The following is a 19,617-nucleotide window of genomic DNA, read 5'->3' on the forward strand; positions in this document are numbered from 1 at the left end:
GTTGATGTATGGAGATAATGTGTGTGGGGAAGGAAGTGGATGGTGTGAGATAGTGGGGAATTGCTTCAGAGTGCAAGTCGACCATCTTCGGCCTTTGGACACCACCTTTTCTAAATATATATATATATATATTTTGTTGCGAATTCGCGCCCGCCGACATGCGATCGGCCGCTCGACTCGAATGGCGGCTGCCTCGCCCACCGGACGGACAATTCTGTCGTGACCCTCCGGGAACTATCGCCCGGAGCCAGTCACGGGTGGGCCTTTCGACCTCACCACGATCGTGCCAATCGGCCACCCACGTAGGATAGGGTTGTTCGCCAAACTCTACATACCTAAGTACCCACGCGGATGGTAAACCGGGCGATCGTACCTCGCCGCAGGCCGATTCCGGACACGAACCGCCTAAGCGGTCCGTTCCATGCTATCAGGATAACTGAGCGGTGTTATCGTCAGCCTCGATGGTTCCGATTAATTATCGGGCGTATTAAGCCCACTACGAACCCTTTACATGGAGCAAGATGGAGATTCAAACAAAGGAAAGGACGCAGCGAAACAGGGAACAATTCAACATAATGCACATTTATTACTCAGCCCACGAAAAGCACACATATACAGTCAAACAGTCAGAATGCACATATATCAATTTAAAACAAAAACAACAATGCAGAGCTACGACCGAATACGCGAACACACGGCAACACTTATACAGTTTTACTTCACAGACGGTGCCGACACACATTTACTCAAAAGCAAAGGAAAGAAGCCACCCTCATAGGCAAGGGGGCAGACAGGCCTGTAGGCCAATATTTGCGCGGGACCTGCAGGAGCGGCCAGGTCCGCGAGACCCGGGGGGGGGTCCTACCCGCGTTCTCGTGACGAGCCGCAAATGTGGCTGCCCAGCGGTGCCCCGACTTTGTGCTCCTTCGCTGGTTTCGTTGGCACCGCTTGGAGTGGGGTGGGAACCGGGCCCCCTTTTTGCACTACCTCAGCGTGGGGGAAAGGGGGAAAAATAGTTGATGCCCTGGGGGAGGAGAATGGCTGGCTGGCTTGGGTCCCGCGACGAGCGATCCCACCGCGACCTCGTCGCCGACCGCCGTCTTCCCTGCCTCGGACCTGAGCTCCTTGGCCTCCTCCCACAATTCTCCTCAGCCGACTGCAGAAACCACCTTGACGCCTTCGCCTCCTGGCTCCACTCCACTCCACTCCACTCCGCTCTCCAACCCGACTTGACTGCCTTTCTCTCTGCCTTCAAAACTCTCTCTGCTTTTCTGCCATGATTCGCCCTGCGCTCGGCGCTTTATAGGCCGGCAGGAGAACCCATATGCAAATTTCCGGATCAGGATGAGCTCGGGGGCGGAGGCACGCTCGCCCATTGGACGGAGGAAAAGTGGGCGTGAACCTCCCCTGATCCTAGAACTTGCATATTTCGATTTCACATGGACGTGCCTGGAGGCGGGGCCAAGCCGCTCCGTGCTTGCTGATTGGACGGATCAGAAGTGGGCGTGTAGCATTCTTGATCCGAATTTTCCCTCGGAAAGGCCGCTATTTGCACTCGCGACTCGGTGCGTATTGCTTGAAAGAGCCCAAGACAGCCCGACGCTCAGGGTTCACAGGTGATGTGGGAATGGCCGTAGAAGGAGAGAGGTGAGAGTAGTGGAGGGTTTTTGGTGGTGGTTTGATGGTTATGGCGGTTGATTCAAAATAAAGATAGAACAGAAAAACGCCTAACTCAAAGCGTCGCAGCCCGAATGAATCACATAAATTCCCTCTAAACAACGGGTTTGGGGCTAACTACACATGTACTTTAGAGATATCTCACCTTCGGGACCTGAATGGTGGTTTGCGAATTTCCACAGCCGTAACAATATATTTTTATATATATATATACACACACATACATATATATATATATATATATATATATATATATATATATATATATATATATATATATATATATATATATATATATATATATATATATACACACACACACACACACACACACACACACACACACACACACACACACACACACACACACACACACACACACATATATATATATATATATATATATATATATATATATATATATATATATATATACACACACATATATGTATATATATATACACATACATATATATATATATACACATATATATATATACATATATATATATACATATATATATATATATATATATATATATATATATATATATATATATATATATATATATATATATATATATATATATATATATATATATATATATATATATATATATATATATATATATATATATATATATATATATATATATATATATATATATATATATATATATATATATATATATATATATATATATATATATATATATATATATATATATATATATATATATATATATATATATATATATATATATATACACACACATATATATATATATATATATATATATATATATATATATATATATATATATATATATACACACTCATAAGTGTGTGTGTGTGTGAGACAGTGTGTTAGTGTGTCCGTGTGTCTCCTCTATAACTCCAAAACCATAAAACCTTGCAGCCTGAAACTTTGCATGCAGACTGAGAAAGCTGCAAGGAAGTGCAGGAGTGAAAATTGGGTGTTTGGATTAATTAAAACTTTTGAATATAATTAACGGCCTTATTTAACTATATCCTTCATTAGGCGATCCTCGACCACCTCGCTGTCCGGGGTCTTAATGCATTTCCTGGGTAACCTTGCTGGGGTCTCAAGCTGCCATGTTTTTTGGCCTGCTCAACTTTACCTTGGCTTGGAACAGGCTGCAACGATTTCTTAACGATAAAGTTTATTTTTCACTTTCCTCACTCATATTGAATGCCTGTTCATCAGGGCTACAAATCACTGTATACATCACTTTTGTAAGTACTGTAGTTTTCAAATTCGGAGCTTGGAGCGATTTCATGCATTATGAGACTATTTTCCATGATCTACTCTCATGGACTAATTAAAGTATATCATCAAAATATTATTTGGCTTTTTAGGATCAGATATCATCCGGACGAAATGTGTCGAAATCTGTTGTGAAATCTGATAATTTAAGGAAATAACGAGTCTTATAACGAAGCTGACATACCTATTTACTTTCAGCAAGCAAGGCTATGTTCCCTACTCTATACACACACAAAAAAATGTGCAATTTCCAAAGCATTAAACTTAGCTTATTCTACTGTTTGGAGAATTATATTGAGGAAACCAAAAATTTTGGAATGTAATAAAATTAACCAGCTTCATTGAGCTGTATGATTACATGTTTTGGAGCCTCATTGGTATACATTTATGTCTGCGCTGTCGCTGATGATTCACCAAGAAGTGATGATGTGTCAGCCTTCTTGGTTGCTTGACGCAGCAGTTTCGGCTCGTGGAGCATGGGAGGTGTCTGTATATGTATATATATATATATATATATATATATATATATATATATATATATATATATATATATATATATATATATATATATATGTATATATATATGTATATATGTATATATATATGTATATATATATATATATATATATATATATATATATATATATATATGTATATATATGTATGTATATATGTATGTATATATGTATGTATATATATATGTATGTATATATGTATGTATATATATCTATGTATATATGTATGTATATATATATGTATGTATATATGTATGTATATATATATATATGTATATATATATATATGTATATGTATATATATATATATGTATATATATATATATATATGTATATATATATATATATATATATATATATATATATATATATATATATATATATATATATATATATATATATATATATATATATATATATATATATATATATATATATATACACATTGTTACGGTTGTGGAAATTCGTATTACACCATTAAGAGTCCTCAGGTGAGATATATCGGTAAGTTCATGTGTAGTTAGCCCAAACCCGTTGTATAGAGGGAATATGTGTGATTCATCCGGGCTGCGACACTTTGAGTTAGCCATTTTTCTTTCTCTATTGTTATTTTCGACCATTAAGCCGCCAACAATGCAAACAGCCACGACCTTTACCTTCACAACTCCATCCTGCAAACATCGCTTCACCGCCATTCCCAAATGACGTCCGCCAACCACCAAACCACCACAGAAAACCCCCCACCACCTTCGCCTATCTCCTTCTCCAACCATCGACCACACCAACAGTCAACACTGAACGTCGGGCTGTCTAGGGCCCGTTCGGCGATTGGTGCCGAACGCATCGAGCCGCCAGCACGAATGGCAGCCTTTCCGAGGGAGAAATTCGGATCAGAAAGGCTTCACGCCCTTTTTCTCCGTCCAATGGGCGAGCGTCGGGCGGTATGGCCCCGCCTCCAAGCGCGATGAACGTGGATTCTTTACGAAAGGAATTTGGATCAAAAAGGCTTCACGTCCCCTTTTTGCCCGACCAATGGCTGACCAGAGGGTGGCGTGGCCCCGGCTCCAATCGCGTTTTGATCCTGAAATTTGCATATAGGCTTCTCCTGCGGCCTATAAAGACGCGAGCATAAGGCGACTTGCGAAGTTCGCGCGGTTGAGTTGCAGGCGGATGGTCAGGGCAAGTGAAGAGTTCAATTTCGAGTCAAGCGAAGACGGCGGTCGGCAACGAGGTTGCGGTGTGGGGGTCGCTTGTCTCGTCGCGGGGTCCAAGCCAGCCAGCCATTCCCCTCTCCCTGAGCATCAGCAATTCCCCCCCTCCCCCATTCGCGCTGAGATAGTGCCGGGGGCCCCGTTCCTCCCCAACCTTAAACGTGGTGCCAACAAAACTGTTTGCGCGAAGCACGCCGGAGAGGGCTTGCCGACCACGCCAGGGGCACGGAGTCGGGGCGCAGCTGCGCGAACATTGCGGCTGGCCCGCCATCGCGTCACGAGGACGCGGGTGAGACCTTCTCAGTCTGGTGGACCTGGCCGCTCCTCCAGGATCCACGCACATTTGGTCCACGGACCTGTCTGCCTCCTTGCCTGTGAGGGTGGCTTTCTTTCCTTTGCTTTTGTATGAGTGAAGTGGCGCCGAGTCCCGACAAGTTGAACTGTATGAGTGTTGTAAATAATTCCCCTTTTATTCGGTTGTATTGCATTTGCTTTTGTTGCATCTTGTCTTGACTGTAATATACGTGCCTTCCGTGTTTCCGTAATAAATGTGCATTGTTTGTTGAACTGTTTCCCGCTTTGCTTCGTCTCCTTTTATTGAATCTCCATCTTGCATCACGTAAGGGATTCGTAGTGGGTTTCAACATCCCGGTAATTAATCGGAACCGTCAAGGCCGACGATAACTCCGTTTGGTTATCCCTGTAATACGGAACGAACCGCTTAAGCAGTTTGTGTCCGGAGTCGGCCTGTGGCGTGGTCCAACTCCTCGGTACGCTACTCGCGCGAGTACTTTGGTAAATCGACCATTCGGCAATCGGACCCTATTTCGTGCGGGTAGAATGCGGACTGAGTTGTGGTGAGGTTAAACCCCCACCCGTGACTGGCTCCGGGCGGTAGTTCCCGGAGGGTCACGACTGAATTGTCCGTTCCGGTGGGCGAGGCGGCCGCTTTTGGCTATACGCGGTCGATCGCACGCCGGCGGGCCAGAATTGGCAACACTGGTGTCAGCGAGCGGGAAACAAACTCTCCCGTCTCCAGGCTAAATTCACAGGGATCGGACCAGGGGTGTGCGAGGAAAGCCCCCCACTGTTCCCTCCACATTACGAGCAATTTAAATTAAATCGCTACGAGAAATAAGATGGAGTCTCAAGGCGAGCGGGAGCCGGGGGTAGATATGGATTTAGAATGTGTAGAATCCATGGTCCATGATGAAATCCCCGTGTAGGACATTCCCATTGTAATGCAGGAACAATTTCCCCCCCCAACTGAACCCAGAGCCCGAAATGGGCGTGGCAGCGGCCGCAGTGTACGACACCTCCCCTCCCCCTCTCCGCCAAAACCCCCCGATCCTTGCCGAATCGGCTCAGCCAAGTGTACTTGACATGATCTTACAAGCAATGAACGAGATGAAAACAAATGCGCAAGAAATGAATGCGAAAATGGATAACAAGATGGATGGCATGAATAGAAATATGGATGGCATGAATAAAAAAAATGGATAAAAATGTACAAACGCTGCGGAAAGAGATGCAGTGCATGGGTATAGGCCTGCAGAATGGACTGGAGGAAGTAAAGGAGGGACAAGACCAATTAAAGGGGGAAATGGAAAAAAACACAAGGACAGTAGAGCAATTAAAGAAAGAGCAGGGGAAAATAAGCGAGGGATTGGAAGTCGTGAAGGAGGAATGTGAAAAGAGACATCGGGAAATGACAGAGAGGGTTGAAAACCTGCGGCGGGAAGTAAAAGGGGAGACACGGGAAACAGAGGAAAAGACAGTGGAAATGGGGAAACGAATAGAAGCACACGAGGGCAAAACGGAAGAGCAGTTTAAAACAACGAAAGAGGAAATTGCAGAGACGAACAAGAAGGTGGGACAGGTAAAAGGGGAAATGGAGCAAATAAGAGAGGAACTCGGGGAGCTATCGCTAGGGACGCAAGTGGGAAGAGAACGGGAGAAGGGAGAATTAAATGAAGTAAGAGAGGGGAAAATAGAGGATATGGAGAGGAGACTGGCGGAATGTGTGGAGACCCGGTGTGAGAGGCAGGGTGACCTCCTTCGGGAACAGGGGGAGAGGATACGCTCCCTCGAGGCGGATCGTGCCCAGGTGGGGCCGGTGTCACAGGGCGGAGTAGGAGGGTTGCCCGATGTGGGGGTGAGCATGGCAAGCTTGGGGAGACCCCATGGGGTCTTTTGGCCGAATGCGGGCATCCGGTATGACTGTTCCGGTGGATGTGCAGAGTGCGAGTCCAATGGCTTGGGAGAGTAAGCGGGACGATGTGGGGCACGGCAGACACGGACAGGGGTGGTAAATTCCCCGGGCAAATGGCTTGGACCCTGCGGGAGTGAGGCACCGTTGGGACTTGGGAGGTACACCGCTCCAGGAGTCCCTTGGGAACTGGGGGGGGGGGGACCGCAAAACGACCAAGGGTGCCGCTACCCCGTACTATGGCAAGACGGACTTGAGGGCATATATGGCCCAGTTCCGGTGTGTGGCCAGAGGCAATGGCTGGAACGAGGTGCAGGGTGTGGCACAGCTCACGGCGGCCCTGCGTGGCGCGTCCTTGGAAGTCCTGACCACGGTACCCAGCGAGGGGGTGACCTTGGAGGAATTCCATTCGGCCCTAAAAAACCGATTTGGCATGGACCAGCAGAGCGAGCTTGTTAAAGCTCAGCTCAACGGGCACAAACGACGCTCCCAGGAACCACTGGGAGAATTGGCACACGACATTCGCTGCTTGGTGGGGATCGCGCATGCCAACATGCCGCCGGAGTACTGGGAGGAAATTGCCCTGCACCATTTTCTCCGAGTGATAGGGGGCACCGATGTCGGGGCAATGCTGACCGTATGGCGCCCGGAGAACCTCCAGAAGGCGGCTGATAACGCCACCTGCTGGGAGGCAGCAAGAGCGCCGTTTGGAGGGGCTGGGAGGCATGCGGTAGCAGTCCCGCAGGTAGGCCCCGTGAACGACGATGCGAGGGAAGCCAAGGTGGCTACCATGGGCGACCGTGCGAGTATCGAGAAGATGGTCCAGAACGTGGTTGATGACCGGTTGGCAAGATCTGGACCGAGGCGGTCGTGTCCGGGAAGGGCGGGGATGGGCCATCAGGGGGTACCCCAATTCGGGCCCCCAGACCACCAACTCCGACCCGGGCCAATAGGGATAGCCAGGCCCAACCATCACCCCCCACCTGTCCCCGGGAAACTAAGAAGTGCCGAACATGTAGGGCCGTGTTCGGCAGACTCGGACGGAGAAGAGCCCTCAGAACTGCGACAGGTCATCAATTGTGGCCAAATTGGCAATGGTAGCTTAACAATTCGGTGCAAAGTTGCCGGCATCGGGGTAGACGCCGTTGTGGACACAGGAGCAAGCACCACGATAATAAGCCCTGTGGTCCTTGATTCGAGTGTAGACGGTTGGGATGAGATCCACCGTCTGCAAAACCATAGTTTTCAGCTTGCTACCGGGGCAATGGCCCCCATCATAGGACGTGGTTTCGTGTCGTTTAAATTGGGCACCGTGAAAACAAGTATAGAGGTTTGGGTGGCAAAGGTGTGCGACCCATGTCGAATAGGGTTGGATGTGCTAACGGCCGGTGGTTGTAAGATCGACTTGGGCCGGGGGGTCATGCAGTTGGGTGGTGAGGAGTTGCCGTTAGGGGGCGTGAGCACGGACGAGAGAGTGGAGCTGGAGGCTCCTGACTCCGTGGTCATTCCCCCGGGTGCCGAGGCGGTGGTCCCGGCCCGGTGGCGAGCACACCCAACGTGGCAGGGCTCCTGCGGCCTGGCGGAACTACCGGCAGGGCAATCAACCCTGGGTTTCGTCGTGGGCCACACCCTGGTAAGTACCGATGGGCTAGTAGTGCCCGTTCGGGTGATAAATGTTAGCATGGAACCACGCACTATCAGGAGGGGCACGAAGGTGGCAGATTGCACCCCAGTAAAAGAGGTCGCAGAGCTGAGGGACGATAACGTCGAGCCGGACCGGCCCCAGAGGGAGTCTCCAGACTTGATTAGGAATTGGCCCGGTCCCATTTGCGAGATGGTAAATCGGAGTAGTGTAGATTTGGAGGATGCCCAGCGGGAGGCCTTATACAAACTGGTTGACCGACTCATGGGGATCTTCTCCTTGTCACCCGAGGATATTGGACGTACGGGCCTGGTGCAACATCAGATCCACACTGATGGGGCCCGGCCTGTCCGTCAGCCTGCTCGAAGACTACCATGGAGCAAAAGAGAGGAGGCTGATGAGCAGGTTGAAAAATGTTCAATGCAGGTGTCATTGAGCCCTCGGGAAGTCCTTGGATGTCACCGGTTGTGCAGGTCAAAAAGAAGGATGGGACCACGCGTTTCTGCGTGGACTATCGCCAGCTGAACAACGTGACACTCAAAGACTCCTATCCCCTGCCTAGAATTGACGATACCCTCGACGCCATTTCAGGCTCTTAATGGTTTTTAACTTTGGACCTCAAGAGTGGGTATTGGCAGGTGGAGATGGATAAGACGGGGAAGGAGAAAATGGCATTTTCCACAGGGAAGGGACTGTATCAGTTCACTGTGATGCCGTTCGGTTTGTGTAACGCCTCCGCCACCTTTGAGAGACTGATGGAGCGTGTACTAGGCGGCATGCCATGGCAATCATGCCTGGTGTATCTGGATGACGTCCTGGTACACGCTAAAACATTCACCCAGGAGATAGCCAATTTGGACCAGGTGTTTGGGTGCCTCAGGCAGGCAGGGCTAAAGTTGAGCCTGGAGAAATGCACTTTGTTCGCGGCAGAGGTGGCCTATCTCGGACACGTGATAGGCCGCGAGGGGGTGAAGACCGACCCCGGAAAAATTACAGCGGTAGAGGAGTGGCCCGTACCTACAACTGTCAAACAGATACGGGGCTTTTTGGGACTTTGCTCCTACTACCGGCGCTTCGTGGCAAACTTTGCGGAGATAGCCAGGCCCCTTCACTGGTTGACGGAGAAGGGGTTGAGATTTAATTGGACAGGGGAATGCCAGGAGGCCTTCCTCAAATTAAAGGGGTGTTTGACATCCACACCCGGTTTAGCATACCCCACCGATGACGGGATGTATACCCTGGACACGGATGCAAGCCAGGAAGGATTGGGAGCAGTCTTGTTTCAGACACAGGGGGGCGTGGAAAGAGTGATCGCGTATTACAGTCGGGCCATGAGTAGGCCCGAACGAAATTATTACGTTACTCCCAAGGAGCTATTGGCTATGCTGTCTGCGGTGAGCCATTTCCACCCGTACTTGTACGGGAGGAAATTTTTGGTTTGAACTGACCATTCCTCCTTACAATGGCTCTTACGGTTCAAGGATATATATGTCATATATATGTATATATATGTATATATATATATGTATATATATATATATATATATATATATATATATATATATATATATATATATATATATATATACACATTGTTACGGTTGTGGAAATTCGTATTACACCATTAAGAGTCCTCAGGTGAGATATATCGGTAAGTTCATGTGTAGTTAGCCCAAACCCGTTGTATAGAGGGAATATGTGTGATTCATCCGGGCTGCGACACTTTGAGTTAGCCATTTTTCTTTCTCTATTGTTATTTTCGACCATTAAGCCGCCAACAATGCAAACAGCCACGACCTTTACCTTCACAACTCCATCCTGCAAACATCGCTTCACCGCCATTCCCAAATGACGCCCGCCAACCACCAAACCACCACAGAAAACCCCCCACCACCTTCGCCTATCTCCTTCTCCAACCATCGACCACACCAACAGTCAACACCAAACGTCGTGCTGTCCAGGGCCCGTTCGGCGATTGGTGCTGAACGCATCGAGCCGCAAGCGCGAATGGCAGCCTTTCCGAGGGAGAAATACGGATCAGAAAGGCTTCACGCCCCCTTTTTCTCCGTCCAATGGGCGAGCGTCGGGCGGTATGGCCCCGCCTCCAAGCGCGATGAACGTGGATTCTTTACGAGAGGAATTTGGATCAAAAAGGCTTCACGCCCCCTTTTTGACGCACCAATGGCTGAACAGAGGGTGGCGTGGCCCCGGCTCCAATCGCGTTTTGATCCTGAAATTTGCATATAGGCTTCTCCTGCGGCCTATAAAGACGCGAGCATAAGGCGACTTGCGAAGTTCGCGCGGTTGAGTTGCAGGCGGATGGTCAGGGCAAGTGAAGAGTTCAATTTCGAGTCAAGCGAAGACGGCGGTCGGCAACGAGGTTGCGGTGTGGGGGTCGCTTGTCTCGTCGCGGGGTCCAAGCCAGCCAGCCATTCCCCTCTCCCTGAGCATCAGCAATTCCCCCCCTCCCCCATTCGCGCTGAGATAGTGCCGGGGGCCCCGTTCCTCCCCAACCTTAAACGTGGTGCCAACAAAACTGTTTGCGCGAAGCACGCCGGAGAGGGCTTGCCGACCACGCCAGGGGCACGGAGTCGGGGCGCAGCTGCGCGAACATTGCGGCTGGCCCGCCATCGCGTCACGAGGACGCGGGTGAGACCTTCTCAGTCTGGTGGACCTGGCCGCTCCTCCAGGATCCACGCACATTTGGTCCACGGACCTGTCTGCCTCCTTGCCTGTGAGGGTGGCTTTCTTTCCTTTGCTTTTGTATGAGTGAAGTGGCGCCGAGTCCCGACAAGTTGAACTGTATGAGTGTTGTAAATAATTCCCCTTTTATTCGGTTGTATTGCATTTGCTTTTGTTGCATCTTGTCTTGACTGTAATATACGTGCCTTCCGTGTTTCCGTAATAAATGTGCATTGTTTGTTGAACTGTTTCCCGCTTTGCTTCGTCTCCTTTTATTGAATCTCCATCTTGCATCACGTAAGGGATTCGTAGTGGGTTTCAACATCCCGGTAATTAATCGGAACCGTCAAGGCCGACGATAACTCCGTTTGGTTATCCCTGTAATACGGAACGAACCGCTTAAGCAGTTTGTGTCCGGAGTCGGCCTGTGGCGTGGTCCAACTCCTCGGTACGCTACTCGCGCGAGTACTTTGGTAAATCGACCATTCGGCAATCGGACCCTATTTCGTGCGGGTAGAATGCGGACTGAGTTGTGGTGAGGTTAAACCCCCACCCGTGACTGGCTCCGGGCGGTAGTTCCCGGAGGGTCACGACTGAATTGTCCGTTCCGGTGGGCGAGGCGGCCGCTTTTGGCTATACGCGGTCGATCGCACGCCGGCGGGCCAGAATTGGCAACACTGGTGTCAGCGAGCGGGAAACAAACTCTCCCGTCTCCAGGCTAAATTCACAGGGATCGGACCAGGGGTGTGCGAGGAAACCCCCCCCCCCCCACTGTTCCCTCCACATTACGAGCAATTTAAATTAAATCGCTTACGAGAAATAAGATGGAGTCTCAAGGCGAGCGGGAGCCGGGGGTAGATATGGATTTAGAATGTGTAGAATCCATGGTCCATGATGAAATCCCCGTGTAGGACATTCCCATTGTAATGCAGGAACAATTTCCCCCCCAACTGAACCCAGAGCCCGAAATGGGCGTGGCAGCGGCCGCAGTGTACGACACCTCCCCTCCCCCTCTCCGCCAAAACCCCCCGATCCTTGCCGAATCGGCTCAGCCAAGTGTACTTGACATGATCTTACAAGCAATGAACGAGATGAAAACAAATGCGCAAGAAATGAATGCGAAAATGGATAACAAGATGGATGGCATGAATAGAAATATGGATGGCATGAATAAAAAAAATGGATAAAAATGTACAAACGCTGCGGAAAGAGATGCAGTGCATGGGTATAGGCCTGCAGAATGGACTGGAGGAAGTAAAGGAGGGACAAGACCAATTAAAGGGGGAAATGGAAAAAAAACACAAGGACAGTAGAGCAATTAAAGAAAGAGCAGGGGAAAATAAGCGAGGGATTGGAAGTCGTGAAGGAGGAATGTGAAAAGAGACATCGGGAAATGACAGAGAGGGTTGAAAACCTGCGGCGGGAAGTAAAAGGGGAGACACGGGAAACAGAGGAAAAGACAGTGGAAATGGGGAAACGAATAGAAGCACACGAGGGCAAAACGGAAGAGCAGTTTAAAACAACGAAAGAGGAAATTGCAGAGACGAACAAGAAGGTGGGACAGGTAAAAGGGGAAATGGAGCAAATAAGAGAGGAACTCGGGGAGCTATCGCTAGGGACGCAAGTGGGAAGAGAACGGGAGAAGGGAGAATTAAATGAAGTAAGAGAGGGGAAAATAGAGGATATGGAGAGGAGACTGGCGGAATGTGTGGAGACCCGGTGTGAGAGGCAGGGTGACCTCCTTCGGGAACAGGGGGAGAGGATACGCTCCCTCGAGGCGGATCGTGCCCAGGTGGGGCCGGTGTCACAGGGCGGAGTAGGAGGGTTGCCCGATGTGGGGGTGAGCATGGCAAGCTTGGGGAGACCCCATGGGGTCTTTTGGCCGAATGCGGGCATCCGGTATGACTGTTCCGGTGGATGTGCAGAGTGCGAGTCCAATGGCTTGGGAGAGTAAGCGGGACGATGTGGGGCACGGCAGACACGGACAGGGGTGGTAAATTCCCCGGGCAAATGGCTTGGACCCTGCGGGAGTGAGGCACCGTTGGGACTTGGGAGGTACACCGCTCCAGGAGTCCCTTGGGAACTGGGGGGGGGGACCGCAAAACGACCAAGGGTGCCGCTACCCCCGTACTATGGCAAGACGGACTTGAGGGCATATATGGCCCAGTTCCGGTGTGTGGCCAGAGGCAATGGCTGGAACGAGGTGCAGGGTGTGGCACAGCTCACGGCGGCCCTGCGTGGCGCGTCCTTGGAAGTCCTGACCAAGGTACCCAGCGAGGGGGTGACCTTGGAGGAATTCCATTCGGCCCTAAAAAACCGATTTGGCATGGACCAGCAGAGCGAGCTTGTTAAAGCTCAGCTCAACGGGCACAAACGACGCTCCCAGGAACCACTGGGAGAATTGGCACACGACATTCGCTGCTTGGTGGGGATCGCGCACGCCAACATGCCGCCGGAGTACTGGGAGGAAATTGCCCTGCACCATTTTCTCCGAGTGATAGGGGGCACCGATGTCGGGGCAATGCTGACCGTATGGCGCCCGGAGAACCTCCAGAAGGCGGCTGATAACGCCACCTGCTGGGAGGCAGCAAGAGCGCCGTTTGGAGGGGCTGGGAGGCATGCGGTAGCAGTCCCGCAGGTAGGCCCCGTGAACGACGATGCGAGGGAAGCCAAGGTGGCTACCATGGGCGACCGTGCGAGTATCGAGAAGATGGTCCAGAACGTGGTTGATGACCGGTTGGCAAGATCTGGACCGAGGCGGTCGTGTCCGGGAAGGGCGGGGGATGGGCCATCAGGGGGTACCCCAATTCGGGCCCCCAGACCACCAACTCCGACCCGGGCCAATAGGGATAGCCAGGCCCAACCATCACCCCCCCCCCACCTGTCCCCGGGAAACTAAGAAGTGCCGAACATGTAGGGCCGTGTTCGGCAGACTCGGACGGAGAAGAGCCCTCAGAACTGCGACAGGTCATCAATTGTGGCCAAATTGGCAATGGTAGCTTAACAATTCGGTGCAAAGTTGCCGGCATCGGGGTAGACGCCGTTGTGGACACAGGAGCAAGCACCACGATAATAAGCCCTGTGGTCCTTGATTCGAGTGTAGACGGTTGGGATGAGATCCACCGTCTGCAAAACCATAGTTTTCAGCTTGCTACCGGGGCAATGGCCCCCATCATAGGACGTGGTTTCGTGTCGTTTAAATTGGGCACCGTGAAAACAAGTATAGAGGTTTGGGTGGCAAAGGTGTGCGACCCATGTCGAATAGGGTTGGATGTGCTAACGGCCGGTGGTTGTAAGATCGACTTGGGCCGGGGGGTCATGCAGTTGGGTGGTGAGGAGTTGCCGTTAGGGGGCGTGAGCACGGACGAGAGAGTGGAGCTGGAGGCTCCTGACTCCGTGGTCATTCCCCCGGGTGCCGAGGCGGTGGTCCCGGCCCGGTGGCGAGCACACCCAACGTGGCAGGGCTCCTGCGGCCTGGCGGAACTACCGGCAGGGCAATCAACCCTGGGTTTCGTCGTGGGCCACACCCTGGTAAGTACCGATGGGCTAGTAGTGCCCGTTCGGGTGATAAATGTTAGCATGGAACCACGCACTATCAGGAGGGGCACGAAGGTGGCAGATTGCACCCCAGTAAAAGAGGTCGCAGAGCTGAGGGACGATAACGTCGAGCCGGACCGGCCCCAGAGGGAGTCTCCAGACTTGATTAGGAATTGGCCCGGTCCCATTTGCGAGATGGTAAATCGGAGTAGTGTAGATTTGGAGGATGCCCAGCGGGAGGCCTTATACAAACTGGTTGACCGACTCATGGGGATCTTCTCCTTGTCACCCGAGGATATTGGACGTACGGGCCTGGTGCAACATCAGATCCACACTGATGGGGCCCGGCCTGTCCGTCAGCCTGCTCGAAGACTACCATGGAGCAAAAGAGAGGAGGCTGATGAGCAGGTTGAAAAAATGTTCAATGCAGGTGTCATTGAGCCCTCGGGAAGTCCTTGGATGTCACCGGTTGTGCAGGTCAAAAAGAAGGATGGGACCACGCGTTTCTGCGTGGACTATCGCCAGCTGAACAACGTGACACTCAAAGACTCCTATCCCCTGCCTAGAATTGACGATACCCTCGACGCCATTTCAGGCTCTTAATGGTTTTTAACTTTGGACCTCAAGAGTGGGTATTGGCAGGTGGAGATGGATAAGACGGGGAAGGAGAAAATGGCATTTTCCACAGGGAAGGGACTGTATCAGTTCACTGTGATGCCGTTCGGTTTGTGTAACGCCTCCGCCACCTTTGAGAGACTGATGGAGCGTGTACTAGGCGGCATGCCATGGCAATCATGCCTGGTGTATCTGGATGACGTCCTGGTACACGCTAAAACATTCACCCAGGAGATAGCCAATTTGGACCAGGTGTTTGGGTGCCTCAGGCAGGCAGGGCTAAAGTTGAGCCTGGAGAAATGCACTTTGTTCGCGGCAGAGGTGGCCTATCTCGGACACGTGATAGGCCGCGAGGGGGTGAAGACCGACCCCGGAAAAATTACAGCGGTCGAGGAGTGGCCCGTTCCTACAACTGTCAAACAGATACGGGGCTTTTTGGGACTTTGCTCCTACTACCGGCGCTTCGTGGCAAACTTTGCGGAGATAGCCAGGCCCCTTCACTGGTTGACGGAGAAGGGGTTGAGATTTAATTGGACAGGGGAATGCCAGGAGGCCTTCCTCAAATTAAAGGGGTGTTTGACATCCACACCCGGTTTAGCATACCCCACCGATGACGGGATGTATACCCTGGACACGGATGCAAGCCAGGAAGGATTGGGAGCAGTCTTGTTTCAGACACAGGGGCGTGGAAAGAGTGATCGCGTATTACAGTCGGGCCATGAGTAGGCCCGAACGAAATTATTACGTTACTCCCAAGGAGCTATTGGCTATGCTGTCTGCGGTGAGCCATTTCCACCCGTACTTGTACGGGAGGAAATTTTTGGTTTGAACTGACCATTCCTCCTTACAATGGCTCTTACGGTTCAAGGATATATATGTCATATATATGTATATATATGTATATATATATATGTATATATATATATATATATATATATATATATATATATATATATATATATATATATATATATATATATATATATACACATTGTTACGGTTGTGGAAATTCGTATTACACCATTAAGAGTCCTCAGGTGAGATATATCGGTAAGTTCATGTGTAGTTAGCCCAAACCCGTTGTATAGAGGGAATATGTGTGATTCATCCGGGCTGCGACACTTTGAGTTAGCCATTTTTCTTTCTCTATTGTTATTTTCGACCATTAAGCCGCCAACAATGCAAACAGCCACGACCTTTACCTTCACAACTCCATCCTGCAAACATCGCTTCACCGCCATTCCCAAATGACGCCCGCCAACCACCAAACCACCACAGAAAACCCCCCACCACCTTCGCCTATCTCCTTCTCCAACCATCGACCACACCAACAGTCAACACCAAACGTCGTGCTGTCCAGGGCCCGTTCGGCGATTGGTGCTGAACGCATCGAGCCGCAAGCGCGAATGGCAGCCTTTCCGAGGGAGAAATACGGATCAGAAAGGCTTCACGGCCCCTTTTCTCCGTCCAATGGGCGAGCGTCGGGCGGTATGGCCCCGCCTCCAAGCGCGATGAACGTGGATTCTTTACGAGAGGAATTTGGATCAAAAAGGCTTCACGCCCCCTTTTTGACGCACCAATGGCTGAACAGAGGGTGGCGTGGCCCCGGCTCCAATCGCGTTTTGATCCTGAAATTTGCATATAGGCTTCTCCTGCGGCCTATAAAGACGCGAGCATAAGGCGACTTGCGAAGTTCGCGCGGTTGAGTTGCAGGCGGATGGTCAGGGCAAGTGAAGAGTTCAATTTCGAGTCAAGCGAAGACGGCGGTCGGCAACGAGGTTGCGGTGTGGGGGTCGCTTGTCTCGTCGCGGGGTCCAAGCCAGCCAGCCATTCCCCTCTCCCTGAGCATCAGCAATTCCCCCCCTCCCCCATTCGCGCTGAGATAGTGCCGGGGGCCCCGTTCCTCCCCAACCTTAAACGTGGTGCCAACAAAACTGTTTGCGCGAAGCACGCCGGAGAGGGCTTGCCGACCACGCCAGGGGCACGGAGTCGGGCGCAGCTGCGCGAACATTGCGGCTGGCCCGCCATCGCGTCACGAGGACGCGGGTGAGACCTTCTCAGTCTGGTGGACCTGGCCGCTCCTCCAGGATCCACGCACATTTGGTCCACGGACCTGTCTGCCTCCTTGCCTGTGAGGGTGGCTTTCTTTCCTTTGCTTTTGTATGAGTGAAGTGGCGCCGAGTCCCGACAAGTTGAACTGTATGAGTGTTGTAAATAATTCCCCTTTTATTCGGTTGTATTGCATTTGCTTTTGTTGCATCTTGTCTTGACTGTAATATACGTGCCTTCCGTGTTTCCGTAATAAATGTGCATTGTTTGTTGAACTGTTTCCCGCTTTGCTTCGTCTCCTTTTATTGAATCTCCATCTTGCATCACGTAAGGGATTCGTAGTGGGTTTCAACATCCCGGTAATTAATCGGAACCGTCAAGGCCGACGATAACTCCGTTTGGTTATCCCTGTAATACGGAACGAACCGCTTAAGCAGTTTGTGTCCGGAGTCGGCCTGTGGCGTGGTCCAACTCCTCGGTACGCTACTCGCGCGAGTACTTTGGTAAATCGACCATTCGGCAATCGGACCCTATTTCGTGCGGGTAGAATGCGGACTGAGTTGTGGTGAGGTTAAACCCCCACCCGTGACTGGCTCCGGGCGGTAGTTCCCGGAGGGTCACGACTGAATTGTCCGTTCCGGTGGGCGAGGCGGGCGCTTTTGGCTATACGCGGTCGATCGCACGCCGGCGGGCCAGAATTGGCAACACTGGTGTCAGCGAGCGGGAAACAAACTCTCCCGTCTCCAGGCTAAATTCACAGGGATCGGACCAGGGGTGTGCGAGGAAACCCCCCCCCCCCCACTGTTCCCTCCACATTACGAGCAATTTAAATTAAATCGCTTACGAGAAATAAGATGGAGTCTCAAGGCGAGCGGGAGCCGGGGGTAGATATGGATTTAGAATGTGTAGAATCCATGGTCCATGATGAAATCCCCGTGTAGGACATTCCCATTGTAATGCAGGAACAATTTCCCCCCCAACTGAACCCAGAGCCCGAAATGGGCGTGGCAGCGGCCGCAGTGTACGACACCTCCCCTCCCCCTCTCCGCCAAAACCCCCCGATCCTTGCCGAATCGGCTCAGCCAAGTGTACTTGACATGATCTTACAAGCAATGAACGAGATGAAAACAAATGCGCAAGAAATGAATGCGAAAATGGATAACAAGATGGATGGCATGAATAGAAATATGGATGGCATGAATAAAAAAAATGGATAAAAATGTACAAACGCTGCGGAAAGAGATGCAGTGCATGGGTATAGGCCTGCAGAATGGACTGGAGGAAGTAAAGGAGGGACAAGACCAATTAAAGGGGGAAATGGAAAAAAAACACAAGGACAGTAGAGCAATTAAAGAAAGAGCAGGGGAAAATAAGCGAGGGATTGGAAGTCGTGAAGGAGGAATGTGAAAAGAGACATCGGGAAATGACAGAGAGGGTTGAAAACCTGCGGCGGGAAGTAAAAGGGGAGACACGGGAAACAGAGGAAAAGACAGTGGAAATGGGGAAACGAATAGAAGCACACGAGGGCAAAACGGAAGAGCAGTTTAAAACAACGAAAGAGGAAATTGCAGAGACGAACAAGAAGGTGGGACAGGTAAAAGGGGAAATGGAGCAAATAAGAGAGGAACTCGGGGAGCTATCGCTAGGGACGCAAGTGGGAAGAGAACGGGAGAAGGGAGAATTAAATGAAGTAAGAGAGGGGAAAATAGAGGATATGGAGAGGAGACTGGCGGAATGTGTGGAGACCCGGTGTGAGAGGCAGGGTGACCTCCTTCGGGAACAGGGGGAGAGGATACGCTCCCTCGAGGCGGATCGTGCCCAGGTGGGGCCGGTGTCACAGGGCGGAGTAGGAGGGTTGCCCGATGTGGGGGTGAGCATGGCAAGCTTGGGGAGACCCCATGGGGTCTTTTGGCCGAATGCGGGCATCCGGTATGACTGTTCCGGTGGATGTGCAGAGTGCGAGTCCAATGGCTTGGGAGAGTAAGCGGGACGATGTGGGGCACGGCAGACACGGACAGGGGTGGTAAATTCCCCGGGCAAATGGCTTGGACCCTGCGGGAGTGAGGCACCGTTGGGACTTGGGAGGTACACCGCTCCAGGAGTCCCTTGGGAACTGGGAGGACCGCAAAACGACCAAGGGTGCCGCTACCCCCGTACTATGGCAAGACGGACTTGAGGGCATATATGGCCCA

At 50.8% G+C, this 19,617-nt stretch overlaps 1 protein-coding gene across 1 annotated transcript in view; it reads left to right on the forward strand.

The window, feature by feature from the left end:
- The window catches only part of LOC147009475 (uncharacterized), a 232,849-nt gene that overhangs the window by 136,827 nt on the left and 76,405 nt on the right, over positions 1-19,617 (forward strand).

Source organism: Eptatretus burgeri, chromosome 17 (genome assembly GCF_056783735.1).
Source record: "Eptatretus burgeri isolate ZD-2024b chromosome 17, Ebu_testis_v1, whole genome shotgun sequence".
Classification (NCBI taxonomy): Eukaryota; Metazoa; Chordata; class Myxini; order Myxiniformes; family Myxinidae; genus Eptatretus; species Eptatretus burgeri.